This window comes from Helianthus annuus, chromosome 9 (assembly GCF_002127325.2).
Source record: "Helianthus annuus cultivar XRQ/B chromosome 9, HanXRQr2.0-SUNRISE, whole genome shotgun sequence".
In the NCBI taxonomy this organism is placed as follows: Eukaryota; Viridiplantae; Streptophyta; class Magnoliopsida; order Asterales; family Asteraceae; genus Helianthus; species Helianthus annuus.
The window spans coordinates 129,705,857-129,712,942 of record NC_035441.2 but is presented as its reverse complement, the minus strand read 5'-3'; positions in this window follow the sequence as shown (position 1 = coordinate 129,712,942).

Here is a 7,086-nt window from a genome sequence, read left to right as displayed (position 1 = left end):
TAAAATAATTAAGAAGTGTAAATACGAAATAGTTATCTAACTATTTCCCAAAAACATTAAAAACTTAAGCCAAGGCACGGCCGTCAGTCTAATAGGATTTAGTACGTGTAGGTCGTCACGCAGCAGGTTGATTTGGGACCGACTATTTCGAGACGCACTTCTGTGAGTTCATGTCCCCCTTTTCTTTTAACTGTTTTCAGTTTTATAACTTCGGGGGTGAAATACATGTTACAATTATTTGGAACATTTTTATACATGGTATGGTTAGCTTAAGGAGGGTTAGGACGTACAGATCATGTGAGTGGTGGGTACAACGCTTAAAGCCATTAATCCTCGTTGTCAGGACCGAGGGACACAAGAGTGATAGATCTATTTGGGTGTAGCGAGCCCACACCCGTGAGGCCGGGGAGGCCCATAGTGGTGATTGTGTCTTACAGCCGAGGCCCGGTACAAATTTGCTAGGTTTGAGTTTTCCTGCATCACTTCACACATACCAGTGGCCTTGCAAACTAGTGGTGATCTCATTTCCTTAATTCCTACATACCAGGGACATTTTTACTTTGGGACGTACATTAATGTTTTATAAACATGCTCACTTTTACATGAACTCGCTCAACTTTTTGTTGATTTTTCAAATTACATGTATTTCAGGAAATTAGGGATCTGGCAAGGTACGCTATGTCGTCAAGTTGCGTATGAAGAATGATGTCATCCGAGTTTAGGGATTGTGACTTTTGCCTGGATGAGTCACAAGTCTTAAACTGCGTTTATTTCATGTCTTTTGGTTGTGTCGTATGAATAATATTTTTATTATGTCTTGTTGTAATCCGTTGCATGTGTCGACTTTTGAAAACAATGTTGTCGTATTTTATCTTTAAAACTTGAATTAATGGATGATCATCATGGTTTTACTTTCATATAGCTTTGTTGTGATTAAGCTATGGTATTAAGAAGTCACACCAAATAAACCCACGCTTCCGCAAAGCCAGGGTGTGACAATGGATACCGTGGTTGATATCAGTGGTTGCGCTGATAGGGATGTTGTGAAGTTTGTATCTCAGTCGTTTAAAGGAGAAGCACTAGCTTGGTGGAGGTCTCTAATCCAAGCTACTGGAAAGATCCCGTTGTACAATCTGTCTTGGGATCAGTTTGTCGCTTTGATCAAGGAGAATTACTGTCCTCAACATGAAGTTGAGAAGATCGAGACTGATTTCCTGACATTGGTTATGAAGAATTTGGACTGTCAGGCATATTTAACGAGTTTTAATACTATGTCTCGATTGGTTCCATATTTGGTGACACCGGAACCAAAACGGATAGCCCGTTTCATTGGGGGTTAGCCCCGGAGATCAAAGCAGTGTGAAGGCATCTCGACCTACTACCTTTAGGTCTGTAGCTGATTTGTCATTATCTCTTACCCTTGATGCGGTCAGGCAGAGATTGCTTAGGAATTCTGACGAGGGAAAGAGGAAGCGTGAGAATGATAACTCACACCGTTCAGACAAGAAGCACAAAGGGAACTCTGATCACAAGTAGAGTTCAGGGTTCAAGAAAGATGACCAACAGTCAGGTGAAAAGCCCAAATGCAAGACCTGCAAGAAGCGTCATCTGGGAAAGTGCAGGTATGAATCAAAATCCCAATCACAGCCTAGGGCTTGTGGGATCTGTAAGTCTTCTGAGCACAAGACGTTAGACTGCAAAAAGATAAAGGATGCGACGTGCTATAACTGTAATGAGAAGGGGCACATCAAGTCCAACTGCCCAAAGTATGCCAAGAAACCCTAAGAAGGCAAAAAGACCAATGCTAGGGTCTTTCAAATGAATGCACGGGAAGCAGTTCAGGATGATAACGTGATAACAGGTACCTTTCTTATCAATGATGTTTATGCAAGGGTATTATTCGATTCAGGAGCAGATAAATCGTTTGTTGATAATAAGTTTTGTAAGTTGCTAAATCTGCCTGTTAAAACCTTAAGCATAAAATATGATGTAGAACTGGCTGATAGTACCATAGAAACTGCCTCAACTTTGTTAGATTGATGTTTTATATCCATTAGGAACCACTCCTTTCCGTTATCCTTCTAGGGTCTATTTCTTAGTTCAAGATCCCTCTTACTAACTGGAATCAAAGAATTAGTAGATCTGTTCCGCCCAAAATGGTAATGGGCTTGGGTTATGAACTTGCTTCCTTTGAAATTAGATGGTTTCGACATAGTGATAGGCATGGATTGGTTATCTCATAACCAAGCCCAGATCGTTTGCGACAAGAAACAAGTGGTTGTCAAGACTCTATATGTTGAGCCACTTACCATACAAGGAGATACTCAGTGTGGGTTACCTAAACAAGTGTCTATGCTTAAAGCGTCAAGGTGTTTGAAGAAAGGTTGTGTCATCTACATGGCACAAGTAATTAATGATGAACCAAAACCCAAGGTTGAAGACATCCCTGTCATTTCCGAATATCCAGAAGTATTCCCTAAAGAACTACCTGGTTTACCCCCAGATAGGCAAGTGGAGTTCAGAATCGACATTATTCCTGGAGCAGCACCTGTTGCAAGAGCGCCTTACAGGTTAGCACCAACTAAAATGAAGGAGTTGAGGACTCAACTGGATGATTTGCTGGAAAAAGGATTCATTAGACCTAGCTCATCTCCCTGGGGAGCACCGATTCTGTTTGTAAATAAGAAGGATGGATCGATGCGTCTATGCATCGATTATCGCGAGCTTAACAAGGTCACAATCAAGAATAGGTATCCATTGCCCAGGATCGACGATCTGTTCGATCAACTGCAAGGGGCAAGTTATTTCTCCAAGATTGATTTAAGGTCTGGATACCATCAGCTGAAGGTTAGAGATGAAGATGTGCACAAGACTGCATTTAGGACTCGTTATGGTCACTACGAGTTCTTAGTGATGCCTTTTGGGCTCACTAATGCACCAACAACATTCATGGATCTCATGAATCGCGTTTGCAAACCCTATTTGGACAAGTTTGTTATTGTTTTCATTGATGAGATTCTTATTTATTCAAAGAATCAAACTGACCATGAGAAGCACCTTCGTTGTATTCTTAAACTTCTTCAGCATGAGAAGCTCTATGCCAAGTTTTCGAAATGTGAATTTTGGCTTCGTGAAGTCCAATTTCTTGGACATATGGTTAGTGAACGTGGTATCCAGGTGGATCCCGCTAAGATTGAAGCCATCATGAATTGGCAAGAGCCGAAGACGCCTATAGAGATTCGTAGTTTCTTGGGTTTGGTAGGATATTACAGGCGTTTTGTTGAAAACTTCTCAAGGATTGCTGCACCCCTAACTTCATTAACTCGTAAGAACATCAAGTTTGATTGGGGTCCTAAGCAACAAGAATCCTTTGACATTCTGAAGCAAAAGTTGAGCAATGCTCCTGTGTTGACATTGCCTGAAGGGATCGAAGAATTTGTGGTTTATTGTGATGCATCACACACAGGTATGGGATGTGTGCTTATGCAGAAGGGCAAAGTTATTGCATATGCTTCCTGACAATTAAAGGTGCACGAGAAGAATTACACCACCCACAACTTGGAGTTGGGTTCCGTTGTATTTGCACTGAAACTTTGGAGGCATTACCTGTATGGAACTAAGTGTGTGATCTATTCTGATCACAAGAGCCTTCAAGATCTGTTTAATCAGAAGGATTTAAACATGAGACAGCGTCGATGGATGGAGACACTGAATGATTATGATTGTGAAATCCGATACCATCCAGGCAGGCAAGGCGAATGTAGTCGCCGATGCTTTGAGCAGGAAAGAAAGGGTTAAACCCATTAGAATCAATGCCAAGAGCATTGAATTGAAGAATAGTTTGAATGAAAGATTGTTAGCCGCTCAGAAGGAAGCAGTATTAGAAGCCAACTATCCTAATGAAAAGTTGGGAGTCACTGCTGAACAGTTATCATATGGCAAGGATGGGATCCTAATATTGAATGGACGAATACGGGTTCCAATCTATGGAGGACTTCGGGACGTTATACTTCAAGAAGCCCATAGTTCCAAGTATTCTGTTCATCCTGGAAGTGACAAGATGTACCAGGACTTAAAGGCAAATTACTGGTGGATAGGTTTGAAGAAATCTATAGCCACTTATGTGGCCAAATGTCTGACGTGTGCTCAAGTTAAGGCAGAACACCAGAAGCCGCCAGGTTTGCTGCAACAGCCTGAACTTCCCACCTGGAAATGGGAACTGGTGACTATGGATTTTATCACCAAGTTGCCAAAGACAAAGCGAGGAAATGATACTATTTGGGTTATAGTTGATAGACTGACTAAGTCAGCCCACTTCTTACCTATTAAGGAAACACACAACTCAAATAAGTTAGCTCAGTTGTACGTGGACGAGATTGTATCTCTCCACGGAGTGCCAGTGTCTATCATCTCTGATAGGGATACGAGGTATACATCGCATTTCTGGAAAAGTTTTCAGCAATCCCTAGGCGCTCGATTGAATTTCAGCATTGCATATCATCCTCAGACGGATGGTCAAAGTGAACGTACTATATAGACACTCGAGGATATGCTACGAGCTTGTGTTATTGACATATGGGGAAGTTGGGATGATCATCTTCCACTGATTGAATTTTCATATAATAATAACCATCATTCAAGCATCTAAGCTGCACCTTTTGAAGCGTTGTATGGAAGAAAGTGCAGAACACCCGTTTGTTGGGCAGAAGTTGGAGATGTCCAACTAATAGGACCCGATATAGTCCTGCAGACGACCGATAAGATTGTGCAGATACGAGATCATCTCAGAGCTGCCAGAGATAGGCAGAAAATCTACGCAGACAAAAGGCGCAAACCTCTAAAGTTCGAGGTAGGTGACAAGGTTCTACTAAAGGTGTCACCATGGAAAGGGGTGATGCGCTTTGGCAAGAAAGGCAAGTTAAGCCCACGATACATAGGACCATTCGAGATCATTGAATGTGTCTGAATAGTAGCTTACAAGTTAAATCTGCCTGAAGAGCTCAGTGATATTCATAATGTGTTCCACATCTGCAATCTGAAGAAATGTCTAGCTGATGAGTCACTAGTCATGTCACATAAGGATGTGCATATAGATGAGAGCTTAAAGTTTGTTGAAAAACCTTTGTCGATCGAGGATCAGCAGGTTAAGAAGCTTCGAAAGAAGCACGTGCCAATTGTGAAAGTTAAATGGGATGCCCGTAGAGGTCCCGAGTATACGTGGGAGGAAGAGTCCACAATGAAACAGAAGTACCCTCATTTATTTCAGTAAATCTCGAGGTCGAGATTTCTTTTAAGGGGGTGAGGATGTAACACCTCATAAAATCACGACCAATATAATAAAGACACGTATCATGAGCTTTAAACGTGTAATGGATTGAATATGAGGGACTAAAGTTGACAAACAAAGAAAGTATGTGTGTAAAAGGATTCAAAGTGTCAACATTTGATAATTATACCTTTCAACAACCCTACACAATGTTTATACCCTTAAACGAATGAATTATGAATCGTAGGAAGCCATTTGTGGAAGAAAGTGAAAGTTTACAAACCGCAAGGGTTAAATGTGTCAACATGTTTAATTTATACCTCTGAGTGACCTTTTAACAAACCCGAAGCTTTGTAACAACTAAATATTCTCCCAAGAATGAGTGATAAAATTTTCACAAGGTTTCGACATCGTATGAAGAAAATACGATAACATTCGTAAGTGAGGGGTTAAAAGTGTCAACGTTGAGATTCAGGACTTTTAGGTGATCGTATAACTAACCGGGGAGTTAATGAAGTTTGTTTATGACTTAGAGTCCTTAAAAGTCAAGTTTGGGGGTTAAAAGTGTAAGAAAAACAAGTTAAAACAACTATTAGAAGGACCAGGGACCAAATGTGCAATTTCTGAAACATTGTGATTGGATCTGGGCCTCATACCGGCCGCGTAAGACCTCTCTGGTCACTTACGCGGGCCGCCTGGAAGTCACTAGCTCCCAAAAATAGCGACAGGTGCCTGTTCAGCCTGTTACACCGACTTATATGCATGGTATTCGATCCCAGGGGCTGCACCAGTGGTTTTTCATGCATAGGGACACTTGTGATTCATCAGGGATCACCCATAGACGTTGTTGGAATGATCTCATGCATTCTAAGTTGCTACATAAAGAGTTCTAAGTTGCAACATTTTTGCATTCATTTGAAAATCATTCTAACTGACTTTCTGGAGCTCCCTGGACCTCGAGCAAGATTCCATTAGCTTCTAAATCGTGCTTAGTACTCCAGTAAGCTTCCATAACCTCTCTAATTCGTGTTTTATTAGTTTAATGACCTAAAGTCAAAGCCGTCGTAATTAAGCTTTGACTTAGTGATTAATCACTAATGGTCTAGTCATTTTTCGAATTGAAAGTGGCTATGAGTTGGTAATTATATGGGTAATAATCCCTTAAAAGGGCACCCTCTGATTCCCACTCTAACTAGGTCAATTGTCGGGTCAAACTTAATTGTAAAAAGTCAAAAGAAAGCTAATTTTCAAATAAACACATAATTAACAATGTAGAAGCCATGAAACCTGTTTTATCACTTGTATAACTTGGTAATTAATGTAAGAACATGTCTAAGCATGTTCAACCCGACAATTTTGAGTTTAGGCTCGGTTCGGAACCGAAAGTCGCAAAAGTAGACTTTTGCTTTGACTTTCAGTTCTGACCTGATTTAGCTTAGTTTAGATATGTTTTGAAGTTACATTAGGACCAGGTTATAGGTTAGTATAACCCTCTGAGATTATACAACTTGGTTCCTTATTTATCCAATTCATTTGCATGTTTCCGTTATATGCTTAAATGTTGACCATTATGCCCTTTTGAGCTTAAAACAAGATTTTTGAAAATGTGAGAGGACAAAAACCTTTATTACTGATTTATAAACATGTCCTAAAAATTTGACATCAGTTCGAGGTTTAAATTAGGAGTTATGCTCAATATCGTAATTAGAAAGCTTTTTATTAATTAAACGACATTATTAGCATAAAGCCTCTCTAAACCCAAATTTTGACACCAAACTTTTTACCCACTGATGTAATATAATATTTTGGGATTTTTGAAG